We start from the raw sequence: 25,756 nt of genomic DNA, 5'->3' as shown, positions 1-25,756 counted from the left end.
TCAGCTCAGATCGCCTAAAAACGTTTGGTTATGGCATTTAACAGTATTAAAATAGCGAGATAGTAAACATAGTCTCTTTATAACAATTACAATTATTTTTTAATCCCTCGTTTTGAAATCAATCATCCGTAATTTTGTAGCACTTATAACGCACGCTTTTTAATTTGTAAGCCGTATTTGGAGAACGAAAGGTCGACCTCTTAACAAGAAAGTTGAGGTTCCTCCCTTCTTAAATTGCGGTCTTGATCCGCCCATGTATTCAGAAAGAAATTCTTTTATTTTACTGACCAATAGTAAGTAGCATTTTATATTTATTTTCAGGTATAATTTGAAAATTTTCTAACTGCTAAAACTGTAATGTAAGAAAAAATCCATAAATTATTTGTTACACGTTAGCATATAAACGTCCCAATTATTTATGATGTACCCCGACTAGTTTTTATAATAGCACGGACCTGTTCACTTTTAAAACTTTCTCTCGTGCTACATTTAATCATTTATATTTTTTATACAATTGTTTTATATACATTAATCTTATTTTCTATTTTCTATAAAGGTATCTTTTTATTATATAAGATTCTTATTGTTAATAATTAATCTCTTAAAATGCTTTTAATATTCTAAAAAAAAAATATTTAGGGAAACAGGCGATAATATTTTCTTTGTTAAAAAAAAATGTGATTATAAAATGCAGATTTATATTTTGACTTTAATCCGAATAAAACAATTTAATATTTTAAATATTTATTCAATGAAAATTAAATAAATTTAGGCTTCTTTATTAAATGTTTGATCTAAGGGAAAGTAGCATCTTTTTTTTAATGGTTTTTTTTTGTTTTTTTTTTGGTTCGTTTTACCTCCGGGTCCGCACTCAAGCAATTCATTCCGCACAGAGGATGAGATGAATGTTTTGTAGCGTGTGTGAAAAATGCCATGCCTGACCGGTAATCGAACCCAGGACCTCCGAATCCCGGTCAGGCATGGCATTTTTCACACCATTTTTTAATGGTTGGTTTTCAATTAACCACACGTCTCAGGAATGGTCGGCCTGAGTTTGTTCAAGACTGCATGTCTATCGGTACAGTTACATAACACTGTTTAGTCTCTAATGACTTTAATTGTTGTTGCGACTGTAAATAACATTTTTTTAAAAACTTCTTTTACACAACTTCAAAAATATTATTTTTTTGTTTTTTTTTTTTTTTTTTTACTTTTTTAAGTCTCAAACATTTCAACTTACACGACAAAACGTATAAGTAAAAATGTAATTGATGTAATTAATGTAAGAAAAATGTAATTTCAGCATTGTTTCTTGAATCATGAAAGTAAACTCTGTTTGGATATGCAATGATCAATTTTCAATTTATTTATATCCGATAATTTCTTCTATCTAGTACTATTGTGTGGCTATGTAAGAGAATAGTTCACTAATTAAAGAGAAAAATGGTAACAGAAAAAATTATTTAATGAAATAAACTGAAACTGTGACGTTCAAGTTGGAATTCCTTACATAGAAAACATCAGCTGTATGAAAAGAATTTCCATTATTATAATTTCTTTTGTTTATTTAATTTAAATATCATTACTTTTATTTCAATTGTGAGCTCTACTTGCAATGTGTCACAGGGAAGAACACTATGCTTGTTCATCTAAACCGTGGAAGAATGATGGGTCAAGTGTCTAAATATAACCCATGATTATATTGAGAAGTAGGGTTAGTTTTGTTGTTAATGAATGAATAATAAACTTTCTACAGTCATTTATCTTTTTGAATATTGAACGATCCAAGGGCGTTTATGGTAATATAAATACAAAATGCCCACAGATTTTATGACTAAATGCCAAAAAAACTTTTCGTCTAAGGGATATATGAATAAACCCATGGATACACGCCCAAATTTAAAAATCAAATAAAAAATTTCTGCCATCATTATTTAAACAGAATGTTCCACGAAGAAACGGAGAAACTTTCAAGACATGTTCTGCTGGTGAAAATAATGAAAAAAGTTACATAGGTATGGAAACGCTTTGTTTTCGAGATACGGTTAGCGAAAAATTTTGCCTGGATTTCAGCTCTTCTAATAAAATGAAGCCCTAATGTAATTTTTGGGACCCAAATTAAGAAGTAAAGTTGGTGGTTTCTTATGTAATTTGAATTGAGAAATAGGGTAAAGTAGGTCCCAAAACTGATACTTCAGCAGCTTTAAAAATATTCGACGTAAAATTCAAAATTCAGTGTCGAAAAACAAGTTTTTTAGGTTTATAGCACAATTGTTAAATGACCAATGAATGCGGAAGATACGACGAAAGTTTTTCATTTTTTTCACTACTAGAACGTGTGCCGAAGTTTTCTTCGTGGGACAATTTGTATGTATGTATATAGTTCTATTTTTTCTATAAATACAAACTAATTTTGTCAACAAATTTTGATAGTGGTTTAGAAGTTTAGCAGAAGTTTCTTATGTTCAAGTTTATTTTACCACGAACCGTTAAAAAACAATTATATTTCAATTATCAGTGTTCTTTCTTGTTTTTTTAACGAAATCTTCATTTTTATTTTTGCTCATATTTTGTTTCCTATCAAGTCCAATCATATAGCTCGAGAAGTTAATTAAAATTAAGCAATTATTAGCCTAGCTGCATAAATATGGGTAATACAATTTCAAAATAGCTACCGATAATAATATAACAGCATGTATAAAACTTTATCGATGAAGTTTTTTTTAATGTTTTTTCTCTAATTATTAAATAACTGAATTAAAAAAACTTATTATTACTGTTTTCGTTACATGACTGATGCATTTAACACTATGTTAATTATTAATTATAATTTTTTAATTGGAGGGGGAGTGGTATTTTACCAGAGATTAAAAGAGGTCCAGCTTTATCAGTTTTGCATTTCACTCGTCAGACTTATATTTTAGTCACTGGATCGGAAACATGCCGGATCGGTCTACTGGTGACGGCTGCACCAGATCATATAAACGGTCGATATTCGGCTTTAGGAAACCGGATGTTCTCACCAAGGACCTTCTTTCTTTCTGTTTAGCCTCCGGAACAACCGTAAGGAGTTACTTCAGAGGATGAATGAGGATGGTATGTATGAATATAAATGAAGTGTAGTCTTGACAGTCTCAGATCAACGTTCCTGAAATGTGTGGTTAATTGAAATCCAACCACCAAAGAACACCGGCATCCACGATCTAGCATTGAAATCCGTATAAAATTAACTGCCTTTGCTAGGAATTGAACCTTATAATTCTCGACTTCGAAATCAGCTGATTTGCGATGACCAAGTCACCACTAGACCAACTCCTAGCAGGATTCAATATGCGCCAAAAAGCCAAAAATGGGAAAGAAGGAATAATATAATGAAAATGGTGACGATTGTATAAGAAAAAATTCATAGCACAAAACAAACAACTCCAAATTTTGGAATTTGTTCAAACTCCCTTGGTAGTTCAAGAGATTTTTAATCGAATGCGATCAGTAGCTTAAATATAAGCAATAACTAAAAACAAAACTGCTGATCCAGATATGATAAAGTCACCCGACTTACAAGATTTCTTAAAAAATATTGGCTGAAATATACATCATCATATGGCCAACATCTGTTACATACACAGAATTATTGTTCAAGTTTGTATTATAAATTAATCTGTTAGATTTCACCTTTTTTTATTCGTATGGGTAATTTTTGTTTTTTAGACGAACTTAAAGTTATTCTATAATTTTTTTCTTGTCTCATATTTTTTACGGGGATTTATGTATACTAAAGAAAATAAAAGTCAGTTTCCTCAGTCATTATATAATAAGAAAATAAAAAACATTTTTGTATTACAGCATGTTTAACACAGATAACATTTCTAAAAGAATCTGTCTGCCCTTGTGTGTTCATAGCAGTATCTAACCACTGAATCACACATTTTTTCGTCCCGATTATAAAATGAACCGATTTTTTCCATCTACACGTTGATCCGGTTCGTCATTTGAATTTGAAGAAAGAACTGTATCTTTGAATTTCATAGAGAACGAAAAATTGCAAGGCATCAGCTTACATGGACGTGGTAGTCACTCAATTATTCTTCAGCATCCTAGTCATTCAGGGAAAGTTAGTTTGAGGTATTCTATACCTTAAAGAGCGTAGGATGAAAATGCGCCAATCTTGCTGCCAAACACAGGGAGGCCTGCTATCAAGCACTGAGTATTTCAACAGCACGGAAATAATGTAATTTCGTGACAACATAAGATATGAATCGCCTGTTACACTTCTGTCAAAGAAATACAATTCCAACACTCCTTTTTTTGTGATTCCAGATCAAGCATGAACTTCAGGTACATTAAGATCCTTTCCAGTAATAAGATTAGGATTTTCAGCAGACCGATAAAGACAATCGTGACCGTTTACTGGGTTATTCGATTTGAATATTTGAATAGATTGTATGGTTGAGCAAAAGAGATGACCTACTTCTCGGACAGACAGAAAGGATTTACTCTTCAGCCAAAATCACCTGCATGAAGTGATTTTGGGTGATTATACTCGTACTTAAATTTCAGTTCTTAGAGCTTTACTAGAGTTGTTTCTAACTTAACGGAATTTGACGTTAGAAATTTCTTTATTGGTGTGTGAAATTTAAAAGTTATTTATTTTGTAACTAGCTTTAGGCTTAGTTACTTGAAGATTTAATATTTAATAAAACTAAATAAATGAATGAGGAAACTAATAATAAATTTTTCACTAAAGAACACATTTGAACCGCTAGGCCTACGACTTAATTTTTACTAGCACTACCAAATTTTAATATTAAAAATTATGTTGAAGTAAAAAGGTGAAATGAAGTGCAGTAAGTTGCATTGTTTCGACGTAATACAAACTGCATTGTTGTAAATTAACAGCTGATAAGTAACAAATATCAACTGATATTAACCCCAGAAGTTAATTTCAGGAGGAATCGCACCCCTATGCACACGATGCAACTGCCGCATGACTGTGCACCACATTCTCATAGACTGCATATGTTATGCGGCGTTGCGTCGTAAATTTAATCTACCCAGAAACATCCGTAATATCTTGTACAGTAATAACGAAATTTTGAACCGGATGTTTCTGTTTTTGCATAGTACCAAGTTACTGCAAAAAAGTTAATATTATCATATATATTTTTATGCTAGAAGAGTTTTTGATAATTTTTAACCTTTACTTTCAATTTTGATTTTTTTGGTTCTATGTCTTTAATTTTATTATCCGATCTTTTTGACTTTTGTTTTAATAAATTTTTATTATATGATTTATATTAATTTTACTCCTTATAAGTTTTACTATTTAAGAGTTATTTTACCCTTTTATTAATAAAAATTCCGGGCGATGATAACGCTCAGGCGTTTTTCGCCCCCAAACAAAAAAAAACAAAAATAATTTATTTAGAAAATAATGTCAGTTGATATATCCGTTCAATTTGTTGTGTTGTTATTAGTTATTGTTTATTATTATCAATATTATAGCACTGTTTAAGTGCGTTATTGCATGCATTATGGATGTAAAATACAATAAAATTGTTCATGTAGCACATTTAACCTCGTTTTATTGTTAACACGATTTTTCCATCACTGTAATTTTGAATGTTTGTAACTCGATAATGAAAACATTAACAGAAAAATGAGTTTCATCATTGTTTTCTCGTAAAATATTAGATTGAAATCCATATGTCACACATGTATATTCTCCACCTTCCTATTTAATAAATTAAGTTTTATTCAATATGGCGGATCCAGGATGGTGGTAAAAATTAAAATCTCACTTCAATGCAGATTTTTTTTAAATATGTAGAACCCCATTTCTTTCTGCCTTCAAATACCTCTCACATGTGCAGTATTTACATGTAAATAGCTGGTAGATTGATTTATGGACATCTTAGTTGTAACTTTTGGATCTGACTTCGATCAGTATAGGTATGACATTTTTTCATTTCATTCTAACATAGAAAAGCTGTGGACCAATTAAATAACAATGCGTAGATATTAAAATAAAAATGTTTATTTATAATTTTACACACACACGAGCATACATAATATTTATATGATTTGTGAAAAAAATTTAATAACCTAATTACTTTATTTTGATCTTGATTTACTTTGCTCTACTAACTGATCATTGATCCAATCGATTGCGTTAAAAATAACAGTGAAAAAAGTAACGGAATCATCAATTGCATGACTAAAGTATTTGTTTACATAAAAGTTGACGGTATTGAACTTATACTATATTAGCAGTGCATTCTTTTATTATAACTGTATCGTTTTCTAGACTGTTTTTTTTTTTTTATTATTAGAAGTGTGTCCATTAATGGTGAAGTTATTGTCTATAACTCTACTAAGTTTAATATCACGCAACCTATGTAACCACAGTTAATTCTATATAGCAGTACTTTTCTTCCCAAATTAATGGGTACAACGTGTAATCATAATCATAATAATTCGCTCTTGAACCACTAACACAAATATGTAGTGAAGTATTGAAGTTTTTGCTTTTAACTAGTGTTTATTCTTAATACAATGTTTTATTAAAAGATATATGTGTATATTTTAAGTATGAGTTTTTTTTATTCAGGTCAACTAATTGTTGATAACTAAACATAATTATATTTTACTTTGGCTTAAGCTTACGAATTAAATGAACATATTCGTTTAAAAAAAAAAAATAAATAAATAAAAATTGATGGGTGATAACCCCCTTGCATGATTTCCTACCTACAAATTTTTTTTGGATTAAACATTAATATTTTATATTAAAATATCCAGAATTCGAAGATCATGTTAATCTAAATAACAATATTATTTGCAGTACAATAATCTATGAACTAGAGTATTGTAACTTATATATTTTTACATCAATTATTAATAATTTCAATACATAATATTTATAAAAGAATAAATAATAATTTTTATAAGTTAAATAATTTAAAACGAAATAAAACGGTTTCTGTAACATTTTGAAGATATATTTTTTATTAAGAGGTAAATTCGTTCATCATATAATTTAAGTGAACATTTAGTAGGAGTAAAACAGTATTTACGTGCAAAATATTTAAAACAATACTGTATAAACTTGTTTTACTTGTAAATATTATTGTGGATACTTCACTAAATATGCCGATCCCCCATAGAGAAATTGTAGTATCTCATTCTTTTATCGTGAAGATCCCGGGTTCAAATCCCCGTAAGACTCGGCATTTTTCATATACGATGCAAAGCTTTTCATTTCCCATTTACAAAGTTAAAATAGAAATTATAAAATGATTACAGTCATAAAATTTGTATATCTTATAAATATAGTGTATTAAATATATCTGTGTCAATTTCTGAACTACAGATCAAGTAAATAATCTTTTATCATTTCTCACGTCTAGGCCACCATAATCTTTTTCATTTTGAACAGATTAATATTTTGCTTTTTTTTTAAGATAAATCTGCCATGTAGAAGTCATGTCCGAGATTATCAGTTATTATTTAATCCAAAAAAAATATTTAAATAAATTGTTTATAATTAAAAAATGGGTGTGTATATTATGTATGTGTCCTATAAGTTCCCATACATGGAATACATAAAAATAAATAAAAATGGTTATCATAAAAAAAATGTTTATTTTTCCTATGTATGGAAACTTATGGAACATATATTTATGTATTTAAGTATGTATGTATGCAGAATTAAATCAAATTTACATTTATAAAAAAATATTATTAAGAAATAAATTTAAGATCAAAACGTCAGCGCTTCATTAAATTTACGATCTCTAGGAGTTGTACCTCAACTTTCATTCAGAAAGTGCTGAGTTCTAATCTCAACATGACATTTTTCATTTGGTATAAAACTTCTATTCCATATCCCAACGCACAAGTTTCAAATTAAAAAAAAATATAAATTCAAAATTGTTTAATCCACCTTTTAGTATTTGCGAAATTACTCTTCGAGAGATAGAGAAAAAAACATCTATGATAATAGCTTATGAGAAAAAAGTTATTAACAAATAAGGTAAAGTAGCAAAAGGATGATAAGCTGCACAAAATCACGTCTTCTCTCCTTAATAGGTTTATACAAGAGAAAGACACGTATTCTAACGGTTGAAAAAGAAAGTAGAATATAAGCAAAGCAGTAGAGCTTTTTCTTTTGTTATCAGAATAACAATAAGGATTAAGTTAGTTTAGAAGAAATATCACAAAACTGGATAAATAAATATAATATAAATAAGAGAATTGTTCATATAGTTTAATTTGAAATACCATATGATAGAGTTAAGGATAAACACCTCCACAAAAAACTGTGTTTTACCGACCAGTTTTCTTATTTTTTTTTTTTTAATTCTGAACGATCCCAGCAAAGGTTGACAAAAATTTTAGTATGATCATGAACACGGACTTTAAGCTTGTTAAAGGTCAAATCTCCCACAGCCTAAAAAGTTTTTCTTCTTCAGCAGAAGAAAAAAGAAAGAATGAAAAAACTTTATAAATTGCTTGTTTTATTCTGTTATTTTTTGTTGGTACACTAAATTTATTATTATATAAATGAACTATAATGTTGTAGGAATCAACAGAATCATTCTATAGCAAACGTGAACTTATTACACATTATGATTAAATCGGTATTATTACATTTATTTTATATAACTTATAATCACAGATCTTCTGAATACAAATAACATAATATGTATAATTTCTCTACAGAAATGAGTACAATAATGTTATTGTTTTACAATATTTGCGTCGTTCTTTCTTATGGCTGATATACACCCCTCAAAGTTACTTTACTGCGAAAAATGAAGTTTATTATTCAACCGATCTCTAGTAATGGTTTCATTTGTAGGGCTGAAGGGCTGAACATATCCTGAATTTCAGAGAGATGCCATGATGATGTGTTAAAGAAAGTAGTCAACTCGATAAAGAAAGCTAAGGAAACCACTTCATTCCTTATTTTTCCTAGTAAGTAACAATGACCTTTTTTTTTAAAAGTAACTTGCGCTAAGTGTCAGATAGGCCTCGACCAATTGTTTATGCAAATAATTTATGTAGTTTATAGATTATCTTAATAGTCAGTTAATTTTTTGTTTTTTAATTATTCCTCTCTTTTTTCACATAACAGTAACAGACAGACGATCATTCTACTTGTTTTACAAATAATAAAAATATTGTTTTTAAGAAGAAATTAAATCTCTTTCATGTTTGAAACGTTCAGTAACATTTTATTATTTAACTAACATAATTGTAATTTTAATAAAAAGAAAAAACAGCGAAATAAACATATTACAACAGATAACAGAAAGAACAGGATTACTAATATCTTTTGACAAAATGCATTATATAACAAATATCAAGAATTCTCCAACTTTTTTTAAAAACTAGGTAAAAAACCAGATGAAAAAATTTATAAATTTAAAAAATTAAAAGACAGGACTGCCAAAAAAAATCTGATGTTGGTACCACATGACTACCTTGTACGCCTATTAAATTACATATACACATTGTTTTTTGTTTTTTTTAATGAAAAGTACATAAAATTTTATTTCATTAATAACTTCTGATATTTTTTCATATTTTTTTTTATTTATTATTATTGAATTATTACTTTTCGTAAAACTTTGTTTTGCAATCAGAGGTTAATAATTATTAATAAATCAATATATTTAAATTAGAAAAGAAAAGAGTTAAAAAAAAGGAGATGAAATCTCATTCGAACCGTCGTACTTTCCCCTTCTAAGATCAAAATATTTCATTAATTACAATTTCATTTTGCTATAACTCTGGAACCAATGAAAATAAATACCACTTACGATATATTGTTGAAAAGATCTCAATAAGGGCTTATCACTGCAGTATAGAAAATTCCAAAATCCTGATTTTTTTTTGGATTTTGGGCTTTTTTTGACACTTTTGGTTCAGTCGAGTGCAATAAAAAAGGGAGATGCACAACTAGATGTTATAAAAATCCTATATTAAAAATGTCAACATGCTATGGCTAATCGTTTTGAGTTATGCGAGATACATACGTACATATGTACGTATGTATCTCGTCTATGTATGACGTCTAAGAGACGTCACGCCGAAACTAGCCAAAATGGATATTTCCGATGAAATCTGAAAAGCCAGAATTTTCGCGATCACAATACTTCCTTTACTTCGTACAAGGAAATAAAATCTTTGCCGACAAACAATGACCTTTAATATAAGATAATTGAAGAGCGAGCGGGTATATATGGGATCATTATTGTATAGAGTATCACTTTTTTCAAATTCTTTAAATTTATTTTAACATATATATATATATATATATATATGCATGTATGTATGCATATTTATATAGCCTATGACATTCCCAGTAACATACGGATTCCAACGCGGGGGTCATACGTCTAAATCGGTTCAGCTTTGAGCTGCTACGGTGGAACAAACATACATACACCCTAAATACACTACACTCCTTTTTAGGTAGTCATGTATATAATATCTGTATATAGTATAATTTTTTTTTGTAAGTCTTTTAAATTTATTTAAACATATGTGTGTGTGCAATAAACACACCCGTACCGCCGAAGCCAGCTGACAATTCCGTTGACAAAGACAGGGGCAAACCTTCAGCTCAGTTAGTGTACTTTGCAGGTTGGGGTTCAATTAACTAGATGTCTCAGGAATGGTCGATTTAAGACTGTGCAAGACTTCAACTCATTTACGTATCATACATATCATTCTCATCTCATTGGGCCGTGGAGGGTGGGTTTCAATTAGATTGAAACGTACACATTAGGTAAATAAAGTACACATTAGGCACTTAGGTAAATAAAATACATTTTTTTTAGAAATCACATTTCGGATGTAAATCAGACTTTTTTCGCCTCTATTTTAATAATAATTGTTAACATTTTTCATTCAGTTAAAATAAAATCATTTTTAAATAAAAATGAAGACTTATTATTTATATAATTTTCTGCAAATTTTCACCTATTTGAGTATAACATATATCTATATAAATTTCTATTTATTTATTTTTTATACAGGTAGCATTTCATGCTATATAGATATCCATGGAAACTATTCCCACAGAGTTACTAAGTAGTTTCCCAATTATAGTAATCGTTAGACGTTATGCAGGGGTTAAGGTTAATTTCAAGGTCACGCGCCCGTGGTGTTTATCTCATTACGGTCATAAACATTATAATTTTTTTTTTTTTAGGTATTGTCAAATAATTTATTATATTGTTTTCAACGTTTATTTAGCATCTTTTGGTTTAGAATGAGTTAACTGTTGTTATCTGGTATTTGGACTATATAAATTGGAGTACCACTGTTATCTTTTAACAAGACGTCCCAATTTTATTTGCTTTAATATTATAATCATTGGTGTCAAATTAATTAATTATTCGTTGCTGAATAATAAATATATTCACGCGCGCGCACACAATCGTGTGTATGTGTATGGATACACTTACAATCACACTAACACATACAATCAATCAGGTACACATGATTGTGGGTGTTTGTGAGTGTGTGCCTATATATATATATATATATATATATATATTACAGGTGTACATAAAATGGTGGACTGGGAATACGATTTCAGATTCTGTGTTAAAATGAACAAAATATATGAACAAAATGACGATTTCCCCTTCGTTTTCCTTCTATTCGACATTTTGTGTTTAAGGAAAACTTTATATCTCAAGATCGAGATTGAGGAATTGAGGAAAAAAAAATATTTGGTTCACACATTTATAACAACGTTGTCTAATAAATAAAAAATGACAGTGCAAACACGTTCATAAATTGTAATGACGGCCACATCAAATGTTCAATCCTTTATATCTCGGTAATCCTTTCATTTATCATATTACGTTTTCACGTCTTGTTTACAGAAATGTAAAGTATTAAAGTCATTGTGAACAATTGACACCTTAATTTTGAAAATCGGTTGACAAATAACTAATTTATGACGGAAAATGTGACATAATTTTCTGCCTGATCTCAACTCCTATTAAATTAGGTACTTGATTTATTATGCCATTTATTGATTTACTATTAATTATTTTACTAATAATTTTTATTTATTATTAATATTGTTAATACTGTTTCTTTAATTAGTTTCAAAGTAATAAATTTTTTCAAGGTAAAAGTAAAAATAAATAATTACCTGAGATAATTCAACAATCCTATCTTCAAAATAACAATAATTAAGATCATTTTAAGACAATTAAGCTTTATTTTTAAAATAGCAGTAATTATTATGATTGTTTTTAAAATCAAACACAGGAGAAATTCAAAGTGACCAACATTATAGATTACACAATTCTCTACTCTTTTTGTAAGAGTCATACCCGCTCAAAATATTTCTGGAGTATTCCTTATTTGATTAAATCCAATCCGGATTCTCAGATCAATACTGACAAGCAGAATAGAAAAAAAAATTAAATGACCCTCAAAGGTTAAAAGAGGAGGATTTTAGTCGAATGATCTGACAGGTCACGATACCATGATATTGGCCCATCGCGACCTATCCATTTTTCAGGAAACGTTTCATGCAGGTGATCTGTTACCAACCGACACGTTGTGATGCAATCACGTATGTACTCTTGCTTCCAGAAATAAGAGTTTTCCAACTAATTTTGAAGATTTCTAATCAAACGGTTGAAGTAATTTTTTCAAATTTGGACGGTTTATTAGAACCACAGGACCAAATAGATAGTCATTGACAGTACCTGCCCGTATGTTTAGGGAAAATTGTTGTTGATGGTTGTTTGATAGAGAGTGTGAGAATTCTCCTCACTCCAAATTTGCTGGTTGCGAAGATTTACAACGCCATTTCTACTGGAACAAACTTCAATGGGAATAGATTGCTGGCAGAGAAGAAGGGTTGTTTAATAATCTTCTTTGAAACCACTTCCAGACAGATAAATGAAGAGATGAAATCTGGCAGAAAATTATACTGTACATTTTCTGTCGTAAGTTGAGTATTTAATAACCTAATTCATAACTAAATGCTCAGCCTTTTTTGTAATAAAACGAAGTATAACAAAAGTGTTACCGAAATATAAAGGACTGAAATTTGTATATGATCGCCATTTTTAAATTTGTAAACGTGTTTAAACTGTAATTTTTTGTGTTTAATAACACAAAGTTGGTATAAATGTGTGCATCAAATATTGTTGTGATTCCTCGAATCGATCTTGAGATATAATTGTTTTATTAATAAACACAAAATGGCGGATAGAAGGAAAACGAAGGGGAAATCGAAATTTTTTTTGTAGGTCATTTTAATCCGTAGAATTTGAAAATATATAGCCAGCCCATCATTTTAGGCATACCTATAAACATAAGAATGACCCACGAAGAAACAGAAAAACCTTCAAGACGTTATTATACTCCTGAAAATAATTAAAAAATCTCATATAAATATAGGTCAAGAAAATTTTTGTTTTCGAGTTACGGCTAGCGAAAGATTTCGCCCGGATTTCTGCTCTTCTAATAAAATGAAGCCCTGCTGTAATTTTTGGAACCCAAATTAAGGAGTAAAAGTTTTAAGTTTTTTTGTGTAACTCCGGGACTACCGATATTGCTTGGATTATTTGCAGCCTGCGAAAAATGCCATGCCTGACCGGGATTCGAACCCGGGACCTCCGAATGAGAGGCCAAGACGTTACCACTCGCGCCACGAAGATCGTCAAGGAGTAAGGTTGGTGGTTTCTTATGTAATTTGAGCTGGTAAATATGATAAACAGTTCCTAGAACTGTAACTCCCGTAGTTTTTTTGTAAGATATTCGTTATGAAACACAAAATTCGGTGTCGAAAAACAATTTTTTGGGGGTTTGTAGTACAATATCTTTGTTAAATGACAAATAAATACGAAAGATTTAGTAACAAAGCTTGTAGAAAATTTAATTTGAGAAAATTAATGTAAATATAGCCAATAAAAAGTAAATAAGAACCTTTAAAAATCGGGTTTTTATTGAAGCAAAGTTCACGAAAAATAGAAAATCGTATTATTCTTTCTGTACCCAATAAACATTATTCTTAATATAGCAAAATAAAATACATGAAATGATAAATCGTAAAAGAATAAAAAGCCTCAGTTACAGTAATTGTTCAAAATTCTCTCCTTCACAATGTAAACAGCACTCTACCCGACGTAAAATATTTCCGGTGTCTGTCCGTATCTTCTCAGGATCGTTTCGTATAAATTCAACAGCATTTTGTATTTTAATGAATAACTCTTCTTTAGTATTAATTTTTTGATGGTATACTATCGTTTTCATATGGCCCTAAATGAGTTATCTATTGGCGTTAAGTCAGGTTATTGAAAGGTGGATTAATCGGTTAGTCCACCACGTCCAATCTAGTTTAAGAAATTAGCATTCAAATGATTTCTAGCTACAAAAGAAAAATGTGATGCTGCACCATCGTGCTGGAAAATTATTTGCAATCTAGAAAGTCATTTGCAATCTAGTTTGTAAATATACATCCTCCAGAAGAGCTGGCAAATTATTTTTCAAGAAATGAACGTATTAATCTCCCGTAAGATTTTCATTGAAAACAGACGGTTACAGTAATAAAATAAAAATAAATAAAATTGGATTTACCTTTTCAGCGTTGTCTAGAAGCCAATGACAGAAGTTTAACCGCTTGGGGTAATCTATTGGCCGCAAATTTTAAACTTTCTTCAGTTGGAAAGGATAAAGATTTTCTTTCTGTAGGATGCGCCACACTTTGTTTTTTGACAAACCAGTGCGAAAGGAAATTCACCTTGTACTAGTACCTGCGTTACGCCGAATATGCTTAATCACACGATGTTCATCATTAACACGATGATTTACTTGGCGTTCAACAGAAAACGTACACGTGGGAAATGGCCCTTTCGTTTGTAAATGCTGATACGCCGAAGAATGTTTAAAAGAACGCTTTAAAAGGAATGTTTATTAAGTACAGAAAGAGTAATACGATTTTCTGTCTATTTTTTATTTTATTTATTATTTTCCTTCAATATAAAACAAACTTTTAAAAGTTTTTATTTACTTTTTATTAGCTGTATTTACATTAATTTTCTCGAAATTAATTCTCTACAAGTTTTTTTACTAAATTTTCCGCACTTATTAGTCATTTAACAAATCTATTGTTCTATAAACCTAAAAAAAACTTGTTTTACGACTCCGAATTTTGTGTTCTACATCGGATATATTAAAAACTACGGGAGTTACAGTTCTGAGACCTATTTTTTTCTGTTTACCAGCTCAAATTACAAAAGAAACCACCAACTTTACTCCTTAATTTGGCTCCCAAAAATTACAGTAGGGCTTCTTTTTATTAGAAAGCTGAAATCTGGCCGAAATCTTTTGCTAGCCGTAACTCGAAAACAAAACATTTCCAGACCTATTTCTGAATGAAATCTTTTCATTATTTTCACCAGAATAACAAGTCCTGAGAATTTCTCCATTTGTTAGTGGGGCACTCTATTTGCACATGTGTATGTGTTCTTAATAAATCATGAAAAATATTCTCAAATAGTTGTGCACAGTTAACCAGGGGTGCCGGAACGCCGTTCCGGTACTACTTTTTGGGAGAAATAAAAAATTGTCCTTTCACATAAATTTGTTTTAACTTAGTCTAGACTACCTTTTATTTTATAAAAAATTATAATAAAATTCATTTTATAAAAAAATAAAACCTAAATTATAAAACTCAGACCGTACGAAAATGATATTCTTGCTTTTGGATATCCGTAAGTAAACGGCGATAAAATTAGTCACAAAAAATCTAATTCACGAAAAGTTAAAACATTTGACATGAAAACGATAAGTTTTATTTCTTATCAATGTAGACATGGAAATGAATGCGAATTTTTCATAACATTATCATGCAGCCAGCCGGCTGTGGCCGTGGACAATATTCTAGGTCTACTATAATATAAAATCTAACGTTTCAGTACTGGAAAATTTATGAGTGCTCCCCTGCAGTTAATAATAATATAGCCTACAGTACAATACAACGTGTACAAATTATCTATTGCTTCTAACAGAACGGAATAACTTCAATGATTATACAGCATACATTATAACTAATAGATAAACTAAATTTAGTAATTAATCCAATTAAAAAATAATTAAATATATATTTATTACTTGTTTAATTTCCCTCCTATTTTTCCTTCTCTCTATCTTAAAATTGCACTCTTCTCATTAATAATAAATTTTGATATTTTTTTTCTTTAAATTTGTGTGCACTGTTTTTATTAGAGAGGTATGTTGTGATTTATTGGAAAAATTTCTTTATATTTAGAATATGTATGCTTTATTTTGTTTTTGATATTATTTCACGTTTTCTGTTTGTTTAAACTTTTTCAAAGTTGCAGTTAACAAAGGCTTTTTTTTAATATTGTTCTATTATTACTTCCTTACTTTCTTCTGAATCGGGTATAATTTCTGCTCTGTGTTTAGGGTGGTGATGCTTTATAAGGGAAGATGAGATGACGTCAAATAAAATTATTGTAAAATTGCTACAATTTAAAAATGATAATTTTTATCTTAACAATAATTATAAATATGACCAAAAACTGTTATTCATTTACTCATCTAATTTCATCTTCATTATGTCTCGTAAAATTACTTCGATAAAATTATAGAAATTCATCGATAATAAAATATTAACTCGGCTCTTGTATCTGCCGATTTTAATTTTCGGTCTTTTGAACATGTCGACAACACTTTTCTCAACAATTCACCGTGACGTTTGCAACCTTTTTACCTGCAATATTCAATAATGGTAACAGTGTTGATGATACATCATTATCTGTGACCCACTCTTTTAACAGAGCTAATAAAATATTCGATTTGGAACAAGTCTGGTGACACAAAGGTAGACGCAAGTCTGGATGACAAGAGAGTGTCATTGTTTTTTTTCTGTTTTTGAAGAAGTTTTTCTATTCTAAAAAAAAATGTTATTGAGAGCAGAATTAATAAAAGTTTTCTTTATCATTATATTTACTAGAATTAATGAATAATAAAACTCTCTTCAGTGTTTTTTTTTACTTTTTAATTTTCTTATTTTTATTTTAATAATGATGAGCAAAATATAATGATATTTGAAAGAAACTTTAAAATACAATGAAGCAAAAAATTTATTTATGAATTATAAATATAGTTGATATTTCGCTGCAAGGGTTAAATGTTTTAAATACAGGTGTAATCGTGTTAAAGAAAGAGGAGTAGGTAAAAATGTGTGGCAAAATGTGCTGTTTACGGACCGTTGATTAAAACGGAACACCTACTATAAAAAAAATTACATAATACAGTATTAAGTGAAGTAGGTCATGAATCATGGAGGAATTCAATTAAATAAGTAGAATGTTAGAAAAAAGTTAACGAAAAAACAGTTTTTATCTTAACTATAAATGATTGTAAATATATACGAGACAAAAACCATTACTCATTTACTCATCTAATTCCGACATCATCATCATTGTAATCATCTAATTCCGACATCATCAAAATTACTCTCGACAAAATTATAAAAATTCAAATTGATAATAAATATTAAATTCGGTTCTCTACAAACACCTATATCTGCCGATTTTAATTTTCGACCTTTTGAATCTGTCGACAACACTTTTCTCAACAATTTTTCTCAACCAAGACAATAACAGTCGATGTTTATTAAGTTATTCAACTCCCCCTTTATTTAAAAAATAAATAAATAATTATTTTCATTATGAAGAAAGAACTGAAAAAAAAAATTATACGAAATCTGATAGCGATAGCGGGATGCTCTAGATCAGCGTCTCTCAACCTGGGGATCACGGTGATATGAAAGGAGGGTTACCGAAATTACCTACAACTTTACACGTAAACAATAAAGAAATCATTTTACAATAAAAAAATTATTTATTACAAACATTTTACTTACATTTATAAGTTGTAAATAAAATAAATTAATGAGGTGGTTGCGTTTGTTTTTCATTTAAAAGTTTTTCTATACCTGGGGTCTGTGTTAGAAACGCGCAATAGCAAATTGTTTTCAAGTTATAAAAGACGATTCCTATATTTAATCTTTAGCGCAGCCATAAACTAAAATCCTTTTCACAGAGGTAAGAAGTGGCGAAAGGCATTAATATTTTCAATGCTTCTCTGTGATTATTTTCATATCCACTTCGACAAGCAAGCCAAAATTTAAATCTTCAGATGTGAATTGTAGTTGAAATGTTTTATCGGTAGGCATTTCGATGACCTGGTCGTGAATCTCAACTGGTAACTTAGCAGCTGCAATAACGTTTTCACTAAATGGATTCAGTAACCATCTCTTAGAGAAATCATTTTTATCTTCCGGGAAATACTCCGCCAACTGAATTTTTAGCTCACGCAAATGTATCTTCATGCTATTCATACTGTTGTGATAATAATGTCTTCTTCATCCAAATTTTTCTCAATATAATCGGAAGTGAATGGAAATTATCAACATTTTTGTTTTGAAGGCGAATAATCCAGATATCAGGCTTCTTAATCAAACATGAAATTTGTCTGTCATTAAAAAATGTTTTTATCATGTCCTTATAAATTCACATTCAAATCGTTTAAATGTAAACATACATCAGCTAAGTAAGCCAATAGCTACATATACTCATTATTCTATAAAAACATTGAGTACGGCGTTTGTTTATTCTGGTAAAATATTACTGATTCATCTCACAATTGCATTATCCGGGTTAACACTTTCCCCCACGATAAGCACCTGACTTTCTTTTTGCCCATTTCTTCGCATAATTTAACAATGTGCCTATTCTGTAATGGTCGACTTTATAATAAGATTTTTACGGCTTTACAAAGAATTTTTTTGAGATTTTCCGGTATATTTTTTGTTGCAGGAGCATGTTTTTTGTTTAAGGAAGCAGTGCGTCCATTCCGCCCTTGGTAAAAGACGATTTTCTAATTTTTTCAGAGCTCCACTGTTATTTTCTGTTATCGCCTTTTTACCATCCTTACATACTGCAATACATTTTGTACAATCTATGTTATAATTTTTATTAGCTTCATACAAAAAGCAAAAAGACATTGTCCTGTTGCAAGATCAGGTATTGATTTGCTAAACAATATATTTTCTTTGTTCATCTATTCCTATTGCATTTATATTTCACAAAACATAAGAACTGGGAAATGTTTGTCACATCTGTTGGTACATAAAATTGAATACTAAAAAATTCACTTGAACTAATTAGCTGAATTAACATCAGCAGCCATGTCATCGATTCATCTTGATACTGTATCTTTAGAAAGCAGAATTTTTCAATTTTGTTGCTTCTTCCATGCCTATTAAAACACTGGCCGCAGGAAATATTAGGTTTTTTACGATTGTATGGTTTGGACATCTTTGCTACTCTTAATTCTACAAGATAAGATGCTTCAGTGTATTTATATCAGTCTATCTTGATTTACAAATAGAAGCTTGGTGAGTTCTCAAAGTATGTAATTTTCTTTTGAAAAATTCCAAGGGTTTGCTTTTATGATCCAAATGTTTAGATTCCAAGGGTTGAATTAATTTTGATGGCTTCATGCTTTAGTGGAAAGGACTTGAAAGCAAACAATGCACTGTGGCGTTCCATCCAATAAGATAAAACCCTAATTTAAGTAATTGTCATTGTACAATTATGTTTTTTTACCAAACGATTCGCTGGATGTAGATGGCTCACTTTGTTTTTTTCACAGATTTATCCATTTTGCTTAAGAATCTAACTGAAAAAAAAAACGGTTACACCATTTGATCACGCACTAAAAAACCGAAACCTCAATAATTATTTTCAGTGAAACTATGTTTTAAAAACCTACTAAACTCATGCTACACATTTGAAACTAAACTGATGTTCTGCAGTTTCTTATGCCTCTTTTATTCTGCTGAAAGCACAACGTGTTCAAACATATCATTTGCACATTCAAACATGATACTCTCACAGCAAATATTATGCAAGTAGACCAAATTACAAGGAGCACATTCACATCAAGTTGGAACCTCTGAATTGCTCATGTCTGTACACTTCATAAATACTTGTTCATACCCATTGCTATCAATGCAGTTAAATAGTTTTAACTAGGTTTCATTGGGTTGAAGTTAGGGGGGGGGGTTGTGAAATATTCATTATATATTTTTTTTACTTACGGGGAGTTGTGCAGCTAAAAAGGTATTAATTTTATTTCATTTACTTTAAGTATTGATTTTAGTTTATAGAATAAGTTTTTTACAAATGAACTATGAGCCTCCCATCTATAACTATGCCAAGATATTTCTAGGTTTTAACTTTTTCAGTCACCAGGCATTTACATGTACAGGCACTGCTGCAATCCATGTGCAGTTTCAGATCGGATTCGTTCTGTAGTTGTCCTCTTAAGGAAGGAGAAGAAGCTAGTAGTTTAGTTTTTTCTATGTTTAGACTAAGGCTGTTTAAGATCTGCTGTTTCTAAATAGTTTTATTTGATGACAAGTTCTCATGGGATGATCCAATTGTCTTCATTTGTAACAAAATCAAGCCATACTGTTTTGCTCTGAAGCACTTTAATAAAATGTAATTTGAGATCTTTATTAAATATTTATAATGCCACTATCTTGTATAAAGCATAATCTCTTGAGGCTTCCTCAAAAAATCTGAATGAGTTTTTAAGATATAAAAACTGGCTTCTTTTGTTTATATTTATGAATTAATCTCTGATAAAAAGAATTGTCACTTATTCTGAAAATAGAAAAAACTATAGAAAACTAAATAGAAAAACCTGGTATGGTAATTGTAATTCATAAGAATGGCTATGCCATTTTGGATATGGCCACCAAACACCCTATTACTATCATTACAATTATTACTGTACTCCTTACTACATTCCTATATTTAGATATAATTTATTATAAAATTTGACTGCCCAGAAATTAATCCTGTTTCTAGTTCTTTTCAATCTAATAAATAAAAAAGGAAGTAGAAATTATTTTTGAAATAGAAATTATTATAATTGTTTATAAATTTAAAATCAGTTTCACAATTATGCTCATAAATAATTTGGTTTTATTTAGTTACTAAAATTATGCTCACTCCACCAAATTCATGACTCTTAGATTAACTCATTCTTAAGTAAGCCTGTTGGTACCGGCTTATTGAAAAAGGTACAAACTTTCTTTATTTTTTTCAAAAATAACGATATAAACGTGTTTTTTTACATCCTGATAGAATAAAGGAGACATTAATTTCTACAATTGTAGCATGTATCAAGCCAGGTACTAAAATGATATCAGAATTATGGAAAGAATATAATTGTATAGAAGATTTAGAAAGCATGAATTACATACTTACAGGAATGATGGTAGAAGTAGATAAGTCCTCATTTTCAAAAAGAGAGTACAATAGAATTTGAATTCTTCCTAATCAGTGGCTATTTGAAGGTATTTGCAAAAAAAATATAAATATAATCTAACCAAACTTAACCTATACTTGCTAACCTTACTAATTACAAACATGATATAGTAAATCATAGCAAAAACTTTGTTGATCCAAAGACAGGTACACATACCCAAAGTACTGAAAGTTTATGGTGGCGAGCTAAAAATTGCAATAAGAAGGAATGTGGCACTAGAGGATTGTTGGGTTATTTTAATAAAAATATGTTTTGAAGGTTAATTTGGTTATTAAAAAACAAACAAAAAATATTGGGTTATTTGGTTACTTTTTGAAAAAAAAAGAAAAAAGTGGTATCCGCTTGTGAAAAAGGATTATAAAAGTTCTAACAATCATCTGTATGAAAGTCTATTAGTTCAGAGATCATTGAGAAATTCTGATTACAAATAAAAGTATATAAGCAACTAATTGTGTAAGCAACTAAACTAATCATGAAAAACAATCATTTTATATCATTCAGTCTTGAATACATAAAAGATCCATTACTTCTTCATTATAATTTATTTATATATTCATAATATTATATAAGCATGTATATAGTTTATCTTGATGAAAAAAAAAAACTAATATAAACTTAATATTCAAAACTAGTAAGTTTTCTTAGATCAAGTGGACGTTTCTAAGAACCACTGTTTGAACTAGTTTACATCGGGTAACAAACCCACTGTCCAACGGTTATGTTAATAAACAAAAGGTTGCTCCATTCAGCAAAGTTATTAGTATTCTAAATGTTTATTTAATTTATTTGTTTTTATTTTTTATTATTAGTATATGTTTGTGCTCATGTATGTACATGCAGAAGAAGATAGAGAGAGAGTGGGAAAAAGAGTTTGGTTACTTGTACTTTTTATGGGGTCTTGAAAGCCTTACGGTATTATAATCACATGTGCATATTTAAATACTAGTGATGAACATACAAAAAATGAATAAAAACAAAAACATATTTAAAATAAAATAGCATCAATATACATACAAATTAAAAAAAATAATAAATAATATTAATTTGATTTTTATACTCTTGATATAAGATTCATACCAAAAGTAAGATAATTTTTATTAGATAGAAGATACCAGCCTAATAATTTTTTCTAACTATAAAATTTAAAAAAAGATAAATAGTAATTATACTTTTGTAAACTAGTAAAATAAAGTATAAATAAAAATCATGGTTAGTGCAATATTAATTACACAAATAATGATAATAAAATAAATAAATTGTTATGAATAATAACTTGTTAAACTTTTGGAAAAAAAACTTAAAAAGTTTCACATTAAAAAAGACTTCTAAATACAATAAAATATCTTTCCATATCTATTGAATAGTTTATTCATAAGTGGTGTTGCAGGTGGTAGAGTTGTTAATTGCACTTATATAAAGAAGACTAAACATTTGACTATGTACTGAAAGGTACATAGTCAAATGTACCCTTTAGTACATAGTCAAATGTTGTATGAGCTAATTAGATCTACATTGTATTTTGTTCATTTACCATTCCTTTACCAGATTTAGTGTATCATTTAACATTGTCTGATATGTCAAGGCATTTATGTGATATCTTAAAATTATTATACATATTGTATTTTTTATAACCAAAAACCAACTTGAACAACCCATAATTACAAAGTACATAATTACAAAGTAAATGAAATGACACTTACCTTATTTTTTATTTCAAAAGAAATTTTGTGGGATCCCGCATCATCAGTTGTATATAAAAGATATATTTATAAAAAAATGACATATCAAACATAACTTTTTTTAAAATTAAAATTAAAATTAAATTTTAATCTTAATTAAAAAATAAGGTAAGTGTCATTTCATTTACTTTGTAATTCTGTACTTGGGTTGTTCAAATTGGTTTTTTATTATAAAAAATACAATATATTGGTACAGAGAAATATGGGTCTTATAAGTATTGACTTTAGAAAAATCATATACGAGGTGTGATCAAAAAATACGGTGAATAATTTTTTATTAAAAAAGTACTAAGGTTACATAGAATTCGATTTAATCTCCTTCAAAGTACTGTCCTTGGCTAGCAATGCACTTATCCCAACGTTGACTCCATGACTGGAGGCATTTCTGGAAGGTGTCTTTCCGAAGGGCTTTCAGCTGCTCGGTCGTGGCCCTCTCAATGTCAGCAATGGTGTCAAAACATTTTCCTTTAAGCACAGTTTTAATTTTTGGGCAGAGCCAAAAGTCACATGGTGCTAAATCTGGTGAGTATGGCGGATGTGGACAGATAGGAACACTTTTTTCGGCCAAAGATTCGCGAATGAGAAGTGAGGTGTTACACGGCGCGTTGTCGTGGTGAAGAAGGAAGTCATTGGTCCATTTTTCTGGTCGCTTTCTTCGTACGTCGTTTCGCAAACGTTGCAGTACACCCTTATAAAATTCAGAGTTTACAGTTGTTCCCCTTGGAACGAACTCTGATCGCACTATGCCCTCACTATCAAAAAAAACAACGAACATGACCTTGATGTTGGATTTTGACTGACATGCCTTTTTAGGGCGAGGAGATGAACTGGTTTTCCATTGGGAACTCTGCATTTTGGTCTCAGGGTCATAGCCATAGACCCAACTTTCATCTCTAGTTATAATTTTGGCCATGAAGACCGGATCTGCATGAAGACGACCCTTCAACTCCGTACAAATTGACACATGATTTTCAAAATCCATGTTGCGCGACAGACACGATAAACACAACCTCACTCTAGCGGCTCTGGCAGCTGACTGGCAAGCTCGAACGTGCTACAACTTGTCCCTGCCTGTCTCAGTTAATCACGCTATTGGACAGATTACAGCATATGGATGTAGCATTGGCAGTTGCCGCTATAAAAATTCATTCACCGTATTTTTTGATCACACCTCGTATATATATATATACTGCTTCATAGATATGTTGATGTAAATTTCTTAGAATTCTTTAACAATAATTTTAGTTCCCTAATCAGGTCTCTGAAAACTTGGTAGAAAAGAATATAAAGTATTTTTCCATTCTATTATTAACTGCAGACTTATCTCAATACAAAAGACTGTAGAGAACACTCTTTTGAAAAACACCCTTGAGCGAAAAAGACCGTGCCCTGGTGGGGATGCCCCACTCGGGGTATCCCCATAAGAAGCATTGGCATAAAGCCCAAGTCCTAGCTCCTGGATTGGGGACCCAGGAATGGCATAGCTGAGCCTGGTGGGGGTTTGAGGCAGGTGCAAAGTGGCATCTGACCAGCGGGCCAAGATGTGGAGGCCGATTAGAGTAGACACTCCCCTGGACTGTGTAATACTTAACTGCAGGATCTGGCCTGGAGGAGAAGAAGAAAAAGAGAAAAAATAGAGTGTTAAGACATTATTAGTGTCTGGCTTTGAAAACTAACAATGTTGTTATTGAACATTAATTTTTTTATTTACGTAATAATACATATTTTTTTAAGTCGCATATAACGCATTTTGAAGACTGTGTAAAATATGATTTTTCATTTTAGTTAAAAATTTTAGAGTTTTCAAAAAATAAATAGTAATGCACCTTAGTTGAGTGCTGATAGAAGCTCTTTCATAACAGAAAAAAAATAAAAATAATTTAAAAGAAATGGCTCACTCAGGCAATGTGTACTAGCTGGAATTAGAGATACATATTTTCCAAAATTGGCATGTTTTGTTATATCTTTTTTTTTTGCAAGACTTAAAAACTGACTAAATAAAGTATTATATTATTATATTTTGTAAAATTCCTCAATGTTCAGATAGCTTACAAAAAAGACATTAGTGAACAGATTATGTCAGTAATAGACAAAAATATTAACATTTAATGAATAAGTATTTATCACTACATTATTAATTTTCTTTTAGTTTTATTTTTAATACAATATTAATTTAGTTTAGTATAAATTTTTTTAATTTAAAAAAATTATAACAGTTTTTTTAAGTTCCAGTGTTCCTATTTTGTAAATTATAATTCTGAAAATTTGTATTATAGTATATTTGATACTCTGATTGATATTAATAACTTATTTATAATGTTATTTATCATCTAGAACCCCTATGTGGTTAAAGAATATGCTTCATTAGTACATTTCTAAAGGAAAAGCATTTAAATATCCCGCCTTCATAAATCCATCACTATAGTTTTTTTTTTAAAATGATCAGAGATGAAATTAGGTTAACTGCAAAGATTCACTTCATAAATGGTAATGTGAAAATGTACACACCAATATTCATCACAGCCTATTTTTTTTTAGGCATTAATTTTATTCAAAGAAACATTAATTTTTTTGAATATACTGTTGAATACATTGCAATA

The sequence above is a fragment of the Lycorma delicatula genome, chromosome 3 (genome assembly GCF_047948215.1).
Source record: "Lycorma delicatula isolate Av1 chromosome 3, ASM4794821v1, whole genome shotgun sequence".
Taxonomy (NCBI): Eukaryota; Metazoa; Arthropoda; class Insecta; order Hemiptera; family Fulgoridae; genus Lycorma; species Lycorma delicatula.
Note: the sequence above shows the minus strand (reverse complement) of the source record.